General features: G+C 43.0%; 1 long non-coding RNA gene, 1 other non-coding gene and 1 pseudogene across 2 annotated transcripts; all 3 read left to right on the forward strand.

Annotated features, from left to right (window-relative positions):
• Positions 1 to 121: 121 nt before the first annotated feature.
• On the forward strand, positions 122 to 18,967 carry LOC129481708 (cation channel sperm-associated protein 2-like; annotated as a pseudogene).
• On the forward strand, positions 4,192 to 7,938 carry LOC134736668 (uncharacterized). The gene is made up of 3 exons (XR_010120834.1): positions 4,192 to 4,213; positions 7,283 to 7,339; positions 7,803 to 7,938. It is a non-coding gene; the product is annotated as an uncharacterized lncRNA (long non-coding RNA).
• On the forward strand, positions 10,663 to 10,769 carry LOC129483586 (U6 spliceosomal RNA). The gene has a single exon (XR_008658109.1). It is a non-coding gene; the product is annotated as a U6 spliceosomal RNA (small nuclear RNA).
• Positions 18,968 to 20,616: the final 1,649 nt, after the last annotated feature.

Here is a 20,616-nt window from a genome sequence, read left to right on the forward strand (position 1 = left end):
TGGCCGCTTGGTCGACTGCGCAGTGTCTTTACCACTCAGCCCCTTTTGTTTCAAAAAACCCTGAGTCTTAGTACAATGTTTGTTCTTCCCAACTGCTCCTAGTTCCTAAATGTGGGTTAAGGAATCTTAAGGGCAAAGAGGGTGGGGTGGAGGGGACAGAAAACCTGTAATCCTTGGTGCAGCTCCAAGAATGAAATGACACTTGATGCTTACATTTTCTTAGCAGACATGGCCGCTTACCACCAAGAAGGGCAGATGCAGCTGCCCCGAGCTGATGCCATTCGTTCACGTCTCATCGATACTTTCTCTCTCATCGAGCATTTGCAAGGCTTGAGCCAAGCTGTGCCGCGGCACACTATCAGGGAGTTACTTGGTCAGCAGCCTATTTCTTCACTAATTTAAATTTAAGACTCTTATCCACATCCTCTACATTTAAGAGTGGAAAATTCTGGGGAGGTCGGTTTAGTTGCTGATTTACCAAACTTGATAAATCAAGGGCTTGTAAATAAAACTGAGGAGATAGAATCCACGTCTTTCCCTTTTAGGCCTAGGATAGCCACTAGCCGTGGATGATTGGGAACAGTTTCTGTCAAAGACTCTTAAAACTTTAAGAGTGAACCTGCTGCTTTTGTGGGCATGGACAGTGTTGGTTATAAGTAATACATTTGTTCTCACTCCAAACAGAATTCTTAGTTGCTGTGAGAAGAGAAGGACCAGCAGTAAGGCATTAGGGGGACCGATTATCTGACCAATATCGCTGTCCCCAACCCTACCTGCTCTATTTTCTTTGTATTTATCCACTATCCCTTTTTAATTTTTGTTGTAGATCCTTCCCGCCAGAAGAAACTTATGTTGGGAGATCAACACCAGCTAGTGCATTTCTCTATAAAGCCTCAATGTATAGGACGGATTTCACATGAGGCTGTTGAGCAGGCTTCATGTGTGCTGCAGTCAGAGGCCACATTTTTCTTTGTGGGCCGGATGGGTCCTTGAGTGTATCCTTTCATGTCACTCATTTTTATCCTGGCTGTTGATCATCTGACTAATGACTTATTTTTTGCTCCCCAAACTCCATTGTCTCATTCTCACTGCTTATGTTATTGTTCTTATTATTTCAGCTGCATAAATCAGAAAGAACTCCACTCTGTATGTTTCCTTAAGAGATAACAGGTCCTCTCTTCAAAAACTTACATCATCTTCCTGATCTTTTTGAATGCGATCGTATTGATGGTTGAAATACGTGAGGACTGACATTGTATGAAAGAGGAAGTGAGGCCAGGCGCGGCGGCTCACACGTGTAATCCTAGCACTTTGGGAGGCCGGGGCGGGCGGATTGCCGGAGCTCAGGAGTTCAAGACCAGCCTGGGCAACGTGATGAAACCCTGTCTCCACTAAGAAATACAAAAAATTAGCTGGGCGTGGTGGCGTGGCCTGTAGTCCCAGCTGCTCGGGAGGCTGAGGCAGGAGAATTGCTTGAACCCGGGAGGCGTAGGTTTCAGTGAGCTGAGATTGTGCCACTGCATTTCAGCCTGGGCGACAGAGTACATACAACTCTGTCTCAAAAAAAAAAAAAAAGAAAGAAAAAAAGAGGAAGTGGGTAGGAGTAATTTTTTTTTCTAAATTGATCATTTTACATTTTTGAATGTCATTTGAATTGTGACATTTATATTAAGGACAATTATATTAAGCCTTCTGGAGTAGGATTTATGCAACTGCTAAAATCTAGAAATACTGGCTGGGCACGATAGCTCACGCCTGTAATCTCAGCACTTTGGGAGGCCGAGGTGGTTGGATCACTTGAGGTCAGGAGTTCAAGACCAGCCTAACCAACATGGCGAAACCGCATCTCTACTAAAAATACAAAAAATTAGCTGGGCGTGGTGGCGGGCGCCTGTAATCCCAGCTACTCAGGAGGCTGTGGCTGAAGAACGCTTGATTCTGGGAGGCGGAGGTTGCAGTGAGCTGAAATCATGCCACTGCACCCCATCTCAAAAAAAAAAATAATAATATTTGGAGGGTTCTCAAGAGTATACTAGATACAGAGCATCTAGACACATAAAACTGGGTGTAATATGTAGCAATGTAACAAATCCACAAGGAATTGAACTTGGGAAGACCAGTTTTATTTCTCTTGTCAGTTTAGCCTGACAATTGTTTGAATTAACCTTTTCTGTTAAAGACATTGGTGCCTATCCGTGAACGATCTAACATTTACATTTTTTTTTTTTTTGAGACGGAGTTTCACTCTGTTGCCCAGGCTGGAGTGCAGTGGCACGATCTCGGCTTACCACAAGCTCAGCCTCCCAGGTTCACGCCATTCTCCTGCCTCAGCCTCCGGAGTAGCTGGGACTGCAGGCGCCCGCCACCATGCCCAGCTAATTTTTTGTATTTTTAGTAGAGACGGGGTTTCACCATGTTAGCCAGGATGGTCTCAATCTCCTGACCTCGTGATCTACCCGCCTCGGCCTCCCAGAGTTCTGGGGTTACAGGGGTGAGCCACTGCGCCCAGCCTAACATTTACATTTTTACAAGTATATTTAGAAATATTATTCAAGTACAAATAAGAAAGCTCACAAAGTATGGAAAGGTAGGTACAACTAAGATATTAGCTGAGCCAAAAAAATTACTTAAAAGGAAATGACTCTTAAACCAATAATAAATTATATGAAACATATTCAAAACATAAGGATGTCTGCAAAATCAGTGAGCTCATTTGTTGATAATCTCAAACTGCTCAGAAATGATGAAAGGACAGTAGAACTACTCATTTGTTTCATTCTCACTGTTGTGGGGAAGTCTCCCACTTTATTTTTTAGAGACAGAGTCTCACTTTGTTGCTTAGGTTGGAGTGCAGTGGTGTGATCATGGCTCGTTGCAGCCTCGACCTCCAGGGCTCTATTGATCCTCCCACCTCAGCCTCCTGAGTAGCTTCGACTACAGGTGCATGCCACTACACCAAGCTAATTATGTTGTTGTTTTTTTTTTTATAGAGACAGGGTCTCACTATGTTGTCCAGGCTGATCTTGAACTCCTGGGCTCAAAAGATCCTCCTGCCTCAGCCTCCCAAAGTGCTGGGATTACAGGCACGAGTTATCACGTCCAGCCTAGGAGGAATTTTTAAGAGAAGGGCATAGTTATGAAGCTCTTAGCTGTTTATGTCACACAGATATTTTCCTCAACAGAAATGTCCAGTGCCTGTAGCCAGTTCAGGACTCCCTCCAGCTCCGAGTCCCCTACAAGCTTATCTCTGGGGCCCACGCATGGTGGCTCATGCCTGTAATCCCAGCACTTTGGGAGGCTGAGGCAGGAGGATCGCTTGAGCTCAGGAGTTTGAGACCAGCCTGGCCAACGTGGAGAAACCTCATCTCTACAAAAAATAGAAAAATTAGCTAGGCGTGGTGGCACCTGCCTGTAGTCCCAGCTACTCAGCAGGCTGAGGTGGGAGGATCGCTTGAGCCTGGGAGGTGGGGGTTGCAGTGAGCCATCGTGCAACTGAACTCCGGCCTAGGTGACAAAGTGAGACCCTGTCTGAAAAAAGTAGTCCTTTAGTGCAGTCAGGTCAAAGATATTTAAATATACAACAATAATTGATGTCACTGACCCACTACAGTATACTATATACTTTGAGGTGTTTTATTTCCTCCTTGTAATAGTGAGGATTTTGAACTAAGTTACTTATAATTCCCTTTTATTGTATGATTGCTGCCATGTATCTGCCTTGCATGGCTAGGATTATAGTCCTAAGCCTTGGAATGAAGTAAATAACAGTAACTATACAGGATTTCCTAGATCAGTGGTCCCCAGCCTTTTTGGCATCAGGGACTGGTTTCTTGGAAGACAGTTTTTCCATGGATGGGGTAGGAAGGAGGTTTCGGGATGAAGGTGTTCCACCTCAGATCATCAGGCATTAGATTCTCCTAAGGATCACGCACACGCAGTTCACAATAGGGCTCGCCCTCCTATGAGAATGTAATGCCACAGCCACAGCTGATCTGACAGGAGGTGGAGCTTAGGCGGTAATGCTCACTCACCCAGCACTCACTTCCTGCTGCATGGCCGGGTTCCTAACACACCATGGACTGGTACCAGTCCGTAGCCTGGGGCTTGGGACTCCTGCCCTAGATCTAATAGACAAATTAAAGTAGAATAGCACTAACTATTCTATTTGGTAAAGCAGTTAACTGAATATGAAACCTGATCACTGTGCCAGAGGGTAAGTAGATAGCCAGACTAGAAATTACCTGGCAAGCTCATGGAAATTTTATCTTATTAAGCTTATTCTTGTGGTAGAAAGGGAGGAGGGATTTTGCAAAGGGAAATTATTTGTGATTTACATATTTCTTTGAACAGACTAATTAATATGATAAACATTAAGACTTTTTTTAGGCTTAAATTTTTTTTCCAGATCACAAAGCCATCTAAACTGTTAGGGCTTTAAAAAATCTACTTCCACAACTGGATATTGGTAATTCTGTTTTGCACTTTATTTTTTTATTTTATTATTTTATTATTATTTTTTTGAGACGGGGTCTCGCTCTGTCGCCCAGGCTAGAGTGCAGTGGCATGATCTCGGCTCACTACAGGCTCCGCCTCCAAGGTTCGTGCCATTCTCCTGCCTCAGCCTCCCGAGTAGCTGGGACTACAGGCCCCTGCCATCACACCCGGCTAACTTTTTGTGTTTTTAGTAGTGATGGGGTTTCACCGTGTTAGCCAGGATGGTCTCGATCTCCTGACCTTGTGATCCGCCTGCCTCGGCCTCCCAAAGTGCTGGCATTATAGGCATGAGCCACCGCGCCCGGCCAGAATTATCACTCTTAATGCTCTTCATGAAATTGTATTTCTGGCTGGGCATGTGGCTCATGCCTGTAATCCCAGCTATTTGGGAGGCCTAGTCCTGCGGATCACTTGAGGTCAGGAGTTCAAGACCAACCTGGCCAACATGGTGAAACCCCGTCTCTACTAAAAATACAAGAATCAGTGGGTATGGTGATGATGCACACCTATGTTTCCAGTTTCGCAGGAGGTTGAGGCAGGAGAATCGCTTGAACCCAGGAGGCAGAGTTTGTAGTGAGCTGAGATGGCAGCTGGGCAACAGAGTGAGTGAGAATCCATTTTAAAAAAAAAGAAGAGAGAAAGGAATTATGTTTCAACATCAGTGTTTCTTGTTTCATGATGGATATAACTAGCCAAAACATTACTAAAAATATTAAAACTGTGTAAATGTCAAAATCTACATATCAGTTTATTGTTACAGTGTACTTATTCTCCCCGCCTATAGTATTGGACTCCTTGAAACCAATGTGAATTTATCTGGTATTCTGTGAGGCGACCTACTGTTGTTTTTCTAGAATAGGGGGTAGCAATAGATAACTGTTCATGGTGAACTCTACCCTGTAAAACAGAATTATATATTTGCCTGACTTGCTTGATCAAATGGCTACTGTCTGTCACCCTGAGAAGAATATTGAAGCATAGATATTCACTGCTACTTCACTTCACTGGCTAAGATTCCTGGGTAGACTTCACTGGGTTCCTGGTCTCTATTTCCATTAAGACTCCTTTGCCTTGCTATAGCAGCCTGAAAAATTCCAAGAATTTTAAAAAGGTATTTTTCATCTTCAGAGAGGACACATTACTTGATGTAGAGTGGAGGCAGTCACTTTTGCACATTCTGTGCTGCTGAGACAATTTCTGCTATTTGTTCCTCTGAACTTCCTTGGGTTTGTTTAGCTTCTATCAAATTATTATTTTTTCCAGAGAGTAAAAGTGCTACTGCTTCTGTAATTTGGACTTCCCTACTTAAACTATTTTAAACTACTCAAAACTATATTCTGCTTTACAAGAGCCTTATTTTACTTCATTGCTGTCTTTGGGTTCCTGTTTTGCAAGGGCAAAAACTGAATAAAAATTATAGCATTCTATTTTCCAGCCACAAATGTGGGCCTCAGCTCTTTCTAATTATATAATCGCATGCTCCTGAGAGCTAGAATTTATTGTTTTTTTTTTTGAGACGGAGTCTTGCTCTGTCGCCCAGGCTGGAGTGCAGTGGCGCAATCTCGGCTCACTGCAAACTCCGCCTCCCGGGTTCACGCCATTCTCCTGCCTCAGCCTCCCGAGTAGCTGGGACTACAGGCGCCCGCCAACACGCCCGGCTAATTTTTTTTTTTGTATTTTTAGTAGAGACGGGGTTTCACCGTGTTAGCCAGGATGGTCTCGATCTCCTGACCTCGTGATCCGCCCCCCTCGGGCTCCCAAAGTGCTGGGATTACAGGCTTGAGCCACCGCGCCTGGCCGAATTTATTGTTAAGTGAAAAATTTTGTATTTTATTGAATCTAAGCTGTCATCAATGGTGAAATTCACTGTTTACCAATAAGAAATAAAAATCATGCCCAATTAAACTGGGACACATCGCTGGTTGTAAAATGCATCCTCACCTTGGGAGGCCAAGGTAGGCAGATCACGAGGTCTAGAGATGGAGACCATCCTGGCCAACATGGTGAAACCCCGTCTCTACCAAAAATACAAAAATTAGCTGGGCGTGGTGGCGCACACCTATAGTCCCAGCTACTCGGGAGCCTGAGGCAGGAGAATCTCTTGAACTTGGGAGGCAGAGGTTGCAGTGAGCTGAGATTGCACTACTGCACTCCAGCCTCGCAACAGAGCGAGATTCCATCTCAAAAAAAAAAAAAAAAATCCTAATTTCATGGATGTTAAAATGTGAAATATTGTCCATCTTAGAGAAACGTACATGAAAGAAAAACTTACAGAAGAAGTACAGAGCCTAAATAAGCATAGGATTGCTGGGTGCAGTGGCTCATGCCTATGACCCCAGCAATTTGGGAGACCAAGGCAGGAGGATCGCTTGAGCCCAGGAGTTTTAGGCCAACGTGGGCAGCATAGGGAGACCCCATCTCTACAAGTAATTTAAAGAAAAAATTAGCTGGGCATGGTGACGTGTGCCTGTGGTCCCAGTTACCCAGAGGCTCTTGAGCCCGGAAGATCCAGGCTTCCGTGAACCATGATTATGCCACTGCACTCCTCCAGCCTGGGTGACAGAGTGAGACTCTGTCTCAAAACCAGCGTAGGAATAAGTATAGCGTAACTCCATTGGTTTTTAGAAGGGGCTAACCTCTGTAAAATTCTAGGTATGGTTGAAGTATGGTTCTGTTCTTTTTGTCTGGATCCAGTTCAGCATCAGGATGAATTTAAAGCCAGAGCACCACAATGTTGATTTCTATTTAGCTCTTAAGCCTATTATAATCTGAGTGTTTTTTTTTCTAGAGTGTGGCATACATCCATTAATTGTATAAAAGAGATGAAGAAGGTTGAAAGAGAAAGGTAATGAATTAAGGAATAGCAGTTAGTAAATAATAAGGTTCTAGAGAAGAAGTGTGCATTCAATTTGCTTTGCAGAACAAAGCCAATTTTAGGCAGGGAAGAAAGGAAAAGTTTTAAAAGAAAGCTAACAGAACCAAGTGATTTATTGTTATAATTCGATATCCCCCAGTGATTCTGGCTTGTTTCTACATTCGTTATAAAGTACTTCAGATATCATGGCCCTATATTTTCATTCTGTTCTCAAGACCCATTGCTTTCTTGTGAACTTTGGGACTGAGCTAACAGTACAGTAGATGGGGTGGGGGGTTGGAGGTAGGGGTAATTAAAGAGAGTAGTCTCTTAGTAGCTGTGTGACCCCCAGAGTGGATCGGAAGTGACTTGTAGCTGGGCAGACATAACTATATCAACAGATTGGTTGTGGCTATGTTTTATGGTCAATTCTGTCCTTCCCTGTATTTCACAGGTTGAAGCAACAGTGTTAAGAAGAGAAACTCAAAGAAAAATGAAACCGTAGTGGGCAAAACTGTGGTTTATAAGTGTGATCATTCTCCATCATTCGGTTTCCAGCTTCCTTAACTTTTATTCCTCCTTTGCTCTATCCTCACAGAATTTCTGGAATCCACAAATACCAAACTATGGCCATTGAAGCTGACCTTGGAGGTGGCAGCTTGGTTTATCTTGCTTATTTTCATCCCGGAGATCCTTCTTAAGTGGCTATCCAACTTTTCCGTTTTCTGGAAGAGTGCCTGGAATGTCTTTGACTTTGTTGTTACCATGTTGGTAAGGATAGAGATCCTGAGGGTTCGTTTAGTGGGATGAAGAATGTGCCTAGGTAAATCGAAAGAACAAGAAAAGTTAACACGATAATAGGAAGAAACAAAAATTTACTTAACTTCCTTCTTTTGATTTTTTTTCCTAAAACGAAACATCAGTCATTGAGGAGTTGTTGGTATTAGGAGCAAAGTAGACTAAGTACAACATCAACACCAACAAGAGCATCTGCCGGTTACTGAGCTCTTACTAAGTGCCAGGCACTATTTTAAGTGTTTTCCTTACATTATCTCATTTATGCTCCACAACAACCCAATTAAATAACCATGAATTTTATCCCCCTTTTTATGTCTGAACTAGTTGAAGTACAGTGTTTAAGCAACTTAATATAGAAAGGCTGAATAGTAAGCAATTCTCAGAGAATGCTATTCAAGGGATAATGCCCAGGGAACAATGAAGAGGATGAGATGAAGAAGGTGCAACTCTGCCTGGGTGCCTTGGGGTGTATTATACTCATAATCTGTGCGTTTTCCACAGTCCCTGCTTCCTGAGGTTGTGGTATTGGTAGGGGTAACAGGCCAATCGGTGTGGCTTCAGCTTCTGAGGATCTGCTGGGTGCTGAGGTCTCAAACTCCTTGCACAATTCCGTCAAATTTGAGTTATTATTTTGGTCCAGGTCAGGACCCTCAAGGTGATTTGACTGTTGCAAGCTAAAGGTAGATAAATATGAGGGCTTAACATAGAATATGAAACAAATCGGCTGGGCGTGGTGGCTCACACCTGTAATCCCAGCACTTTGGGAGGCCGAGGTGGGCAGATCACTAGGTCAGGAGTTTGAGACCAGCCTGACCAACATGGTGAAACCCCCGTCTCTACTAAAAATAAAAAAATAAAAATAAATAAATAAATAAATTAGCCAGGCGTTGTGGTGTGTGCCTGTAATCCCAGCTACTCTGGAGGCTGAGACAGGAAAATCGCTTGAACCTGGGAGGCGGAGGTTGCAGTGAGCCGAGACTGCGCCACCGCACTCCAGCCTAGGCGACAGAGTGAGACTCCGTCTCAAAAAGAAAAAAAAAAAAAGAATATGAAACAAATCTGGGTGGGTCAAAGAAGGCAATGAAACGTCCTGTGAAATGTTATTGGATGAGAAGGGGCTGGGGACAGGTGCCATGGTTCAGAGATGACTGGGTTCAGCAGTGCAAGAGAGGGTTTGGTGGGAGATTGCCAGGTGGGCTTGACTGGGCTGTTGGTGGAGATCAGCCTAGTCTGGCCCACGTCTGACTTGAGGTTATGGCCTCTAGAGCATGACTTTCCTCTTGATGTTGCTGCTCATCTTCTACATTTTTGTTGTGACTGGTGTCTACGTCTTCTCAGAGTACACCCGTTCCCCTCGTCAGGACCTGGAGTACCATGTGTTCTTCTCATAAGCAGAGCTGGGGGACAGCTGAGTGAGGGGAGAAAATTTGCCTAAGAGACCAGGAAGCTTGTCCAAAGTATAGTCATAAAAAGTACAGCCTATTCCAAGAAACTGAAATAGAACACAATAGGGAGAGGGAAAGAGAAAGCAAAAGAACAGTGAATGGTATTAGCTCTGATCTTGAGGTTAGGGAAGCTAGTTCCATGTTTATTCTGGGTTTTGTAAATTCAAACCACACTGTCATCAGCCATCTTTAAATAGCAGTACACTCCAGTGGTTAAGCTTGGTTTCTGTGACTCAGTTACTTGTTTTGAAAAATGGGGGCCAGGCGCGGTGGCTCACCTCTGAAATCCCAGCACTTTGGAAGGCCGAGGTGGGTGGATCATGAGGTCAAGGGATTGAGACCATCATGGCCAACATGGTGAAAACCCGTCTCTACCAAATTTACAAAAACTAGCCAGGCGTGGTGGCATGTACCTGTAGTTCCAGCTACTCCAGAGGCTGAGGCAGGAGAATTGCTTGAATCTGGGAGGCAGAGATTGCAGTGAGCAGAGATCATGCCACTGCATTCCAGCTTGGCAACAGAACGAGACTCCATCTCAAAAAAAAAAAAAGAAAAGAAAAATGGGAATAGGCTGGGCACGGTGGCGCACGCCTGTAATCCCAGCACTTTGAGAAGCCAAGGCGGGTGGATCACCTGAGTTCAGGAGTTCGAGACCAGCCTGGCCAACATGGTGAAATCCTGTCTCTACTAAAAATACAAAATTAGCCGGGCATGGTGGTGGGTGCCTGTAATCCCAGCTACTCGGGAGGCTGAGACAGGAGAATCGCTTGAACTCGGGAGGCAGAGATTGCAGTGAGCTGAGATTGAGCCACTGCACTCAGCCTGGGCTACAAAGAGTGAAATTCCGTCTCAAAAAAAAAAAGGTGGGGGGAATAATAGCAGTGCTACTTCATAAGACTGTGGGGTTAAATGTGGTAATGCATTTAAGCACTTAGCACAGTATGTAACACATTATAAGTGATCAATGAATGTTACTGTGATTCTCAAATATGATCACTGGTTTTATCCCAATCTCTACATATTACACATGCACATGCCTATTCCTGATCTCTGTCTAGAAAACCCTAATCAGTGCTCACTTTGGCAGCACATGTACTAAAATTGGAAGGATATAGAGAAGATTAGCGTGGCCCTTGTGCAAGGATGAAACACAAATTTATGAAGTGTTACATATTTTTTAAAATATTAAACCACTAATCAGTGTTTTCTAGAAGAAAATCAACTTGAATTTCGAGTAGATAATCCTGTTTATGAATTAGAATTCAATCTTGTCAGCGCCTCTCAGGACTCTGTTAAACTCTTAACAGATAGTTTTGTAAGAGTATTGAGTTAGGAAAGTCCCAGATTTTATCCTATGCAAGCTCTGATGTTTTCAATAAATTGTATGTGGGGGACTAAAAAGAAAGGTAGGAAAATTTAGATACCTTCCCGGAAACTTTTTACTTTTTTAGTAATTTTAAATATTAACTTTATAATTTGTATATATTCATTATTTAGGATCACATATGTTTATGTAACATACCCATTTACTTGCATATCATTTCATACCAGCAAACTAATAGGAATAATTTTGTGAATGATCTTCTGTTTTGCTACATTTGCTAATTTTGCTAAATTTTGCTAAATTATGAGTGATTTTCTATTAAGTGGAGTCCATAGAGCAGTAGAGAATAAAATTAGCAAAAACGGCCAGGCATGGTGGCTCACACCTGTAATCCCAGCACTTTAGGAGGCTGAGGCAGGCAGATCACTTGAGGTCAGGAGTTCAAGACCAGCCTGGCCAACATGGTGAAACCCTGTCTCTACTAAAAATATGAAAATTGGCTGGGCATGGTGGCACATGCCCGTAATCCCAACTACTCAGGAGGCTGAGGCGAGAGAATTGCTTGAGTCTGGAAGGCAGAGGTTGAAGTGAGCTGAGATCATGCAACTCCAGCCTGGATGATAGAGTGAGACTCTGTCTCAAAAAAAAAAAAAAAAATTAGAAAAACTATCTAGTTGGTGATTCATTCATCTTTTAAAAATTCAGTCAATACCTATTTATTATTTATTATACCCAAGGACTAATGGAATAGTGAGAGTTAGTCATAGATTATTCATGATAAAGGAGAATTTAGGCTGGGTGTGGTGGCTCACACCTGTAATCCTAGCACTTCGGGAGGCTAAGACTGGCAGATCACCTTAGGTCAGGAGTTCGAGACCAGCCTGGCCAACATAGCAAAACCCCATCTCTACTAAAAATACACAAATTAGCTGGGCGTGGTGGTGCATGCCTATAATCCCAGCTACTCGGGAGGCTGAGGCAGGAGAATCTCTTGAACCCAGGAGGTGGAGGTTGCAGTGAGCCTAGATCACGCCACTGCACTCCAGCCTGGGCAACAGAGTGAGACTCCATCTAATAAAAACAACAACAACGACAACAACAACAACACTTCAACCTGAAGAATGATTAGCTAAAAACTGAGTATGGTAGAAAAGGAGCCAAAATCAGAACAAACTACAAAGAAATGCTTTATGTTTCTTTAAAAGTAAGAATCGTACCAATTTTGAAAGGTTTAGGTCTCTGCTTCTGTCTCTTCACATGCCTTTTTCTTTAGGGACCTCCCGAATTCCCTGGTAACAGTGTTCATTCTCTTCACCTTGGATCATTGGTATGCACTGCTTCAGGACGTCTGGAAGGTGCCTGAAGTCAGTCGCATCTTCAGCAGCATCTATTTCATCCTTTGGTTGTTGCTTGGCTCCATTATCTTTCGAAGTATCATAGTAGCCATGATGGGTAAGCATAGAGGAGGTGCAACTTGTTTGGGAAGGGTGGTTGGGAAAAAGTCTGAAAGCTGGGATTGGTGGCTTATGGGTATAAAGAACCTAGTATAGCAGGAAGGCTTGGGATCTGGATTGGATATTTCACTTGGATTCTCCCCACCCAAGCCCTCTTCCCACATCTAGTCATTACCGTCTCCCAGCTCCTAATGGCCCTTTGTGGCAGTTACTAACTTTCAGAATATCAGGAAAGAGCTGAATGAGGAGATGACACGTCGGGAGTTTCAGCTCAAAGCTGACATGTTCAAGCGGCAGATCATCCAGAGGTCTGCTTCTCCCTTTTCAACCCCAACTTTCCTTCTCAAGGGTTTCCTGAGCTCATCTCTTGTTTCTACTCCTTAACCCCACTTTTCCCTTTGTGACAGTAGATTTGCCCCCAAAGATAAGAATTCTCTAGCTCTAGAATATTGCCTGATTCTTCATGCACTGTGAGGAGTCCATTTTTTTTCACCCCTTGACTACAATTTGTTCTCCCCAATTAGTTTTCTTCACTTTCTGATATGAACTCTTTTTTTCTTACCACACTTTTGCTTGAATATAACTGTCTTCACTCTTTTTTTTTTTTTTGCTTTGCAGGAGAAAGAAACATGTCACGTGACGCACTGAGGTCAAGCCATAGCAAAATAGATGATAGATTAGGAGTATGTATGTGAACTGGGATAGAAACACGTGAAGGAGGAGAGGGTGGAAAACTAAAGATAAAGATTGGCTTTGAGAGAGAATTCATTCATTTAATAACTGCATATTGTAGTAGGTTGACTAGTGGCACCCGAAATAATATGTCCGTGTCCTTGTTCCCTGGAACCTGTGAATGTGACCTTATTTGGAAAAAAAAAAGATCCTAAGTTAAGGATCTTGAGATGAGATCATCCTGGATTATCCAGGTAGGTCCTAAATCCAATGGCAAGGGTACTTATAAGAGATGAAAGAGGAGAAGACACAGAGAATAGGGAAGGCGATGTGAAGATGGAGATAGAGGTTGGGGCTAATGCCACCACAAGCCAAGGGAAGCTGAGAAATGCCAGGCAGCTGCCAGAGGTAGAAGAGGCAAGGAACTTCTCCCCTAAAGCCTCCAGAGAGAGTATGGCCCTGCCAACACCTTCATTTCAGACTCTGGCCTCTAGAATTGTGAGGGAATATATTTCTGTCATTTTAAGCTACCAAGTTTATAGTAATTTGTTATGGCAGCCACAGGACACTAATACAAATACCTTCAATGAAACAGATATGATTCTAGACCCCAAGTGTTTAGCAGTGGACAAAAAAAGCAGAAGCAGAACTAAACTCATTCACTCATTAACAAATAATTACTGGCTAGATGTTGTGGCTTATACTTGTAATCCCAACACTTTGAGAGGCCAAGGCAAGAGGATTGCTTGAAGTTCAAGCCAGAAGTTCAAGGCTGCATTGAGACATGATTGCACCACTGTACTCCAGCCTGGGCAACAAGCAAGATCCCACCTCAAAAATTTAGCAGGGTAGGCACGGTGACTCATGCCTGTAATACCAGCATTTTGGAAAACTGAGGTAGGCAGATGACTTGAGCTCAGGAGGTCAAGACTAAACTAGGCAATGTGGCAAAATCCTGTCTCTACAAACAAAAATTAGCTGGATGTGGTGGTGTGTTCCTGTGGTCCCAGCTACTTAGGAGGCTGAGGTGGGAGGATTGCTTGAGCTGGGAGGTTGAGGCTGTGGTGAGCCGTGACTGTGCCACTGCTCTACAGCCTGGGTGACAGAGCAAGACCCTGTCTCAAAAAAGCAAACAAAAAACAATAAAGAACAAATAATTATTGAATACTTAGTAGGTGTTTGGGATGTATCAGTCAACAAAACAGACAATAATGCCTGCTTCATGGAGCTTACATATTAGTAGTGGTAAAGAGATAATAAGCAGTGACCATATTAAGTAAATTAATCTGCTAAAATATGATAAGCATTATGGGAAAATTAAAAGTAGAACAGGTTAAGGGAGATTGGGAGTAGAAGGTGGGATTGCAGATGGGTTGTAGTTTTTTTTTTTTTTTTTTTGAGACAGAGTCTTGCTCTGTCACCAGGCTGGAGTGCGGTGGCACGATATCGGCTCACTGCAACCTCCGCCTCCTGGGTTCAAGCGATTCTTCTGCCTCAGCCTCCCAAGTAGCTGGGACTACAGGTGCCCGCCACCATGCCTGGCTAATTTATTTATTTTTTTTGTATTTTAGTAGAGACGAGGTTTCACCATGTTGCTCAGGCTGGTCTCAAACTCTTGAGCTCAGGCACTCCACCCGCCTCAGCCTCCCAAAGTGTTAGGATTACAGGCGTGAGCCATTGGGCCCAGCCACAGATGGGTTGTAGTTTTAAACAGGGTAGTCACGGTGACCTCACTGAAAAGGTAATGTGAGCAAAGACTTGAAGGAGGTAAGGGGATTACCATGTGGATGTCTGTAAGAAGAGTGTTAATAGGCAGATGAAACAGCTAGTGCAAAGGTCCTAAGCTGGAAGCATGCTTGGTGTGTTTGAGAAACAGCAAAGAGGCCATTGTGACTGGAGTAGAGTGAGCAGGGGGAAGAGTGCTGGGAAATGAAGTCAGAGAGATAATGGTGACCTGATCCTGTAGGGTTATGGGTGCCATTGTAGGGACTTTGAAATGGCAAGCAGAACAGAGGAGTGACATGAAGTGACTTACGTTTAAGAAGGATTATGCTGGCTGCTGTGTTGATAGAAGAACAAGGGAAGGAGCAGAGAGATCAGTTGGGAGGCTATGCTGCTGCCCAGGCAAGAAATGATGACAGCTTAGGCCAGAGTGGTGGCAGTGAGTTAGTGAGAAAAGATATATTTCGAAGGTAGAGTCAGCAGGATTTCTTGATGGACTGGATATGGGAGGGAAGAGAAGAGTTAAGGATGACACATGAATGATTGAGGTTGGAAGTGTCTGAGTTTAGAGTTTGGGAGTAGTTTGGCCCTCATTGTCTTATGCCCCAGCTTTAGGGGGTGGCCAGGGGCAGAACCAGAATAATGAGTGGACTAGTCATATCTCGTAAATGTTTGTGAAGCCATAAATTTCTCCTTTCTGTTCAAGAGGAGCTAGTCAACAAAGGGAAAGTTTGGACTTATCAGAAGTGTCTGAAGTAGAGTCTAATTATGGTGCCACTGAAGAGGATTTAATAACATCTGCATCAAAAACAGAAGAGACCTTGTCAAAAAAGAGAGAGTACCAGTCTTCCTCCTGTGTCTCCTCCACATCCTCTTCCTATTCTTCCTCTTCTGAATCCAGATTTTCTGAATCTATTGGTGAGCCGAAGAACTATAATAATGAGTTTTTTCCATTTGAATTCAGACTCCTCTATAAGACATCTTAGTCTTAACAGGAGCTCTCCCACTATATCTCCTTTCCAATTTTCTGGTCTTAATTACTTTCTTTTTGCTTCTTAATTTCCCCTGTACTTCGTCACTTCGGGTAAGTGTGGCCGTGGCCCTCTTTGCTCATTGTAAAAAGTGGTTTCTTACTGATGCACCCTTTCCCTCCTTGCTTCCTGTTACCTCTTTCCACCCCACCTTTCCACCCACACCATAGGATTTACCGGCTCTTACCCAACTTTTACAAGTGTAGACATGCTTTTCTGAAGCCTTCCTCCCTGCAGGTCATTTGGACTGGGAGACTCTTGTGCACGAAAATCTGCCCGGGCTAATGGAAATGGATCAGGATGACCGTGTTTCACCCAAAGACTCACTCTTCCGATATTTTGAGTTGCTAGAAAAGCTTCGGTATAACCTAGAGGAGGGTAAGAAGTTACAAGAGTTTGCAGGTAATGGAGTTAGGGCAGTCATGGGGACAATGGGAATATATATATATATATATATAGCGTTTATAGTTGCCCACTATTCTGGCATCTCAGCTTCTCAATTTCTGCCTACAACTAAAATAGGCAAATTCTTGGTTTGATATGTCACATTCTGGGAATGTGTCCCAGTTTTCTCTAACTGAGAGAGAACCTAGAAACTCTGCTTCTGTAGCAGGGGACACCCAAATCCTATGAGGTAAGAGAGCTTATTTCCTAAGAAGAGAAAGTCTAATCCCAGTTGTTGGGAATTAGGACAAGGTAGGCTCTTGCTTGATTTGAGCAGCCCACCAGTTTCTGCACGTTTGTTTTCTCTGAAGATTGCATTTCAGACTTCAGCAGCAGGGCCTAAGCCTCAAGCTGGAGAGCTATGGGGGATCAGACAATGAGCAGGAGGCCCACAAGTGCTCACTGTCCTAACTCCCTAAAGAGGTTTATGAATTCTAAACTTCTGTTTGTATCTGCCCCTTCTAGTGTCAGCCTCTATAAAGATAAATATGTGATTTAAATAGTAGAGTTTGATGTAAACTGAGAACTATCTATTCAAAGTTATTTTTCCTAAATTTCATTACTCTATGACTAATTTGGATTAATACAATTTCCCTCTAAAAGGAAAAAAAGAGGCTGGGCACTGTGGCTCATGCCTGTAATCCCAGCACTTTGGGAGGCCGAGGCAGGCAGATCACGAGGTCAGGAGATTAGGATCATCCTGGCCAACATGGTGAGACCCTGTCTCTACTAAAATACAAAAAAATCAGCCAGGCGTGGTGGCACATGCCTGTAGTCCCAGCTACTTGGGAGGCTGAGGCAGGAGAATTGCTTGAACCTGGGAGGCGGAGGTTGCAGTGAGCGGAGATCAAGCCACTGAACTCCAGCCTGGCAACAGAATGAGACTTCGTCTCAAAACAAAGCAAAAACAGAAAAGTTAAGGGCAGATTTTTACATTTTAATATGTGTTATCTGTGGTTTCCCCCTCATATCTAGTTGAAATCAACTCAGTGTGAAAATAAGAAATTAGAGAGGTGGACTGTGTATTTGTGTGTGATGGGCACAGGTGGGCAACAAGAGGAATTTATAACATTGGAACACAGAATTTAGGGCAAGATGTGAAAGACAGGCTTTGCTTACTTCACAATGTTGCCTAAATTTAATCCTGTTCCTTCTAGTCATTCTTAGCCCTGCCTTCCCACTTATTCTCTAGGGAGGACAGGGTGAAAAGGAGGAAAATGCGGCAAGGTAGTTTCTTTAATCCTCATAAACTTGTCTATGGCAAAGAGTACACAGAATCATAAGGCTTAATTTAAAGATTAATAAAGACTTTTGTGGGAACCTAGAACCCAGAAAAACAAGGTCTTCACCAAATATTTATATATGTAGAATATTCTTAGCTCTCCAGCCTCACAATCTGTTTCCTTTGCAGTGCAGGCACTGATGAACTTGGAAGACAAAGCAATGGATGGCTTCAATATCCTTGGGCCCAGCAAAAGATAATGAAGGGAATTGTTGGAAACAGAGAATTGAAAATATAAACATTCAGATAGAACAATGTATGTTCGTTAAAATTAAAAATTATAAGTGTCTAGGCCGGGCGCGGTGGCTCACGCCTGTAATCCCAGCACTTTGGGACGCCGAGGGGGATAGATCACCTGAGGTCGGGAATTCAAGACCAGCCTGGCCAACATGGTGAAACCCTGTCTCTACTAAAAAATACAAAAAAAAAAAAAATTTAGCTGGGTATGGTGGCAGATGCCTGTAATCCCAGCTACTCGGGAGCCTGAGGCAGGACAATCACTTGAACCTGGGAGGCAGAGGTTGCAGTGAGCCAAGATCACACCACTGCACTCCAGCCTGGGCAACAGAGTGAGACTGTCTCAAAAAAATATATATATATATCTATATCTATAAGTGTCTAATAGATACTCCTAGTAACTGCTCAGTAGTCTGCCTCTGAGATAAGGGATATTGAAAGGCATAAAGTCAAGCAAAAGAGTTAGTTCAAGCTGAGTGTGGTGATGTGTGCCTCTAGTCCCAGCTATGAGCTGAGGCAGAATTGTTTGAGGCCGGGAGTTCGAGGCTACAGCAAGCTAGGATCATACCACTGCATTCCAGCCTGGGCAACATAGCAAGACTCTATCTCTAAAAAAGAACAAAACAAGTTAGCTCAAATGCCAGTGGAGTCTATGCTCCTTAGCTTTCTACCCTTTCCACAGCTCCTGAATCTGACTCATTTCTTGACTTTATCATTATAGCTTCCAGCCTTCCCGCAACCTCTACTGCCTGATTAGAGTCCTAATTTTACCCTCTCCCTCCCTGATGCATAGGTAAAGGCCTCTCTGTGGAGTAAGGAGATCTTCAGAGCTGTTAGTGTAACTAATTGAGAAGTATTATTTCCATTGCGTGTTCTGCTCATGTTGCTTCTCTTGTGAACTATTAACTTTAATTGGATATTATTTTTACCTGTTTCTGGACCGAAAGTCTCTTTATTTCATTTTGCCTTTGCTCAGGGCAGTGTTCAAATCAGTAAGTGTTGTACAGGTGTTTAGTGTTAGAAGGGATTTCAGAGTCAATCTATCTCCCATCAAAGCAGGAACACCTTTTAGAACATCACTGAAAGGAGGATTATCCAGGTAATGCTTAATATTTCTAATTATTTGGGATTTATTATCTAGAAGGGATCCCATTCCGTTGTTAGAAGACTTAAGTCTTTAGACATGTTTATTATTAAAAATTATATCACTTATTGAGTGTTTAACATGTATGAGAATGTTTATATATTTAGTATATATATACTGTATATAGAGTATGCATATTTCATAAAATAATCACATATGGAAGATAGCTTCACATTTTTAGAGATCAGAAAACTAAGGCCTAAAGAAATTAAGTAAGTTAAGTAGCTTGCCCAAGAGCATATACCAAGTAAGAGGTGGAGTTAAGGTTCTAACTCAGGTTAAAAATTCTGAGTTGAGAAAAAAATCAGTTGAAGCCATTTAAACAATAAAATAGCTTACTGGAGACTGGAAAGTTCAAAGGTAGTATAGCTTCAGGATTGATTTGATGTAAAAATTCACTGTTGTTAGATCTGTGGTTTTGTTTCTCTGGAATTTTCCTATCTGCGCTCTCTTCCACGTGTTCTTGTTATTCTCAGACTGGCTTCACTTGGGTAGCCAGATAATTTTCTGAAGCGCCTAGGCTTGCACACCTATTTACCCATATGCAGGGGAAGAGAGCCAGTGACTCCTTTCTCAGTCAATGAACAAAATTTTTGAGCTTTGGGTCACAATAATGGTTATTCTTGGAGTGAAGATACTGACGGGGAGGAAGCATGAAGCATCTGAAGTGCTATAGATATGTTCCATATCTTGATCTGCATGGTGGTTACACAGGTATATATAGATGTAAAAATTCAACAAACTGTACATTTAAAATTTGGACATTAACTGTATATAAGTCAGCCTCCACTCCTCTAAAGATATCCTGACCACCACTCTGATTGGACCAAGAAGTTAGGTCATATGCTTACGTCTGAACAAATTGTTGAGGTAAGGCAGTGGATGTGATGAAATCACTAATTAATGCTTTCTCCTGAACTGGAGGTAAGGTCAGTAACACCCAAGCTTAAGTAAGGGCTGCTACCCAAATGGGGAAGAGATGAAAGGGGGCAATAAGGTGGTAATTATAAAGTCCTCACCTAAGAGTATGTCTGGCAAAAAGGCCAAGATGGGGAAAAGGCAAATGAACTGAATGTCCAGAATAAACAAATCTATGAAGACAGAAAGTAGATTAGTGGTTTCTTGAGGATTGGGGAGGAGGGAATTGAGACTGACAGATCATAGGTATAGGGTTTATTTGGCAGGTGATGGAAATGTTCTGGAATTAGATAGCCTTGAATAGTTCAACAAAATAATATATTTAAAAACACTGAATTGGGCCAGGTGTGGTGGCTCACGCCTGTAATCCCAGCACTTTGGGAGGCCGAGGCGGGTGGATCACGAGGTAAGGAGATTGAGACCATCCTGGCCAACATGGTAAAACCCCGTCTCTACCAAAAATACAAAAAATAGCGGGGAGTGCTGGTGCATGCCTGTAATCCCAGCTACTCGGGAGGCTGAGGGAGGAGAATCACTTGAACCAGGGGGTCGGAGGTTGCAGTGAGCTGAGATCGCCACTGCACTCCAGTCTGGTGACACAGCAAGACTCCGTCTCAAAAAAAAAAAAAAGACACTAATATTTACACCATGAGAGCTGCAACAAGAAGGCAGAGCACTGCCTTGTTCCACCTCAGCTGGGAACGTTTGTATCAGGTGACTCCAACTTGTCACCTCCCAATACAAGTCTGTGAATGACCTCAATAGCTCTGTAAGTATTGATTTTGGGTTACAAACAC

This window comes from Symphalangus syndactylus, chromosome 5 (genome assembly GCF_028878055.3).
Source record: "Symphalangus syndactylus isolate Jambi chromosome 5, NHGRI_mSymSyn1-v2.1_pri, whole genome shotgun sequence".
NCBI lineage: Eukaryota > Metazoa > Chordata > Mammalia > Primates > Hylobatidae > Symphalangus > Symphalangus syndactylus.